Raw genomic sequence first — 343 nt, forward strand, 5'->3', positions numbered from 1 at the left:
TGCGCTCCGCATTTCTACCCGGTGCAGCAGGGCGGCGAAGCCGCCGCGACCACCGGGTCCGGGAAGCCGCCTCGCTCTGCCCGCAAGAGGGAAAGGCCGGAACGCAACGGGCAGACGCGCAACACCGAGGGCGAGGCGGCGCGCATGCTCCTGCCCCTCGGCCACGACAGCCCTGCAGGGCAGGCTGCGCAGGGCGGCAAGACGGCCGGAAGGACGCCAGCCCTGCGCTGGCCGGGGTCCCGCCGGGCGGCGCCCGCCCACCCCTCGCCCCCGGGGGGCCCTGCGCGCGCCCGGCCCCGCCGCCCCCGTCCTGCAGAGCGGCGGGGCCGCCTCGGGCCCTCAC

Source organism: Varanus komodoensis, unplaced genomic scaffold, assembly GCF_004798865.1.
Source record: "Varanus komodoensis strain SLA01 unplaced genomic scaffold, ASM479886v1 scaffold57, whole genome shotgun sequence".
Lineage (NCBI taxonomy): Eukaryota > Metazoa > Chordata > Lepidosauria > Squamata > Varanidae > Varanus > Varanus komodoensis.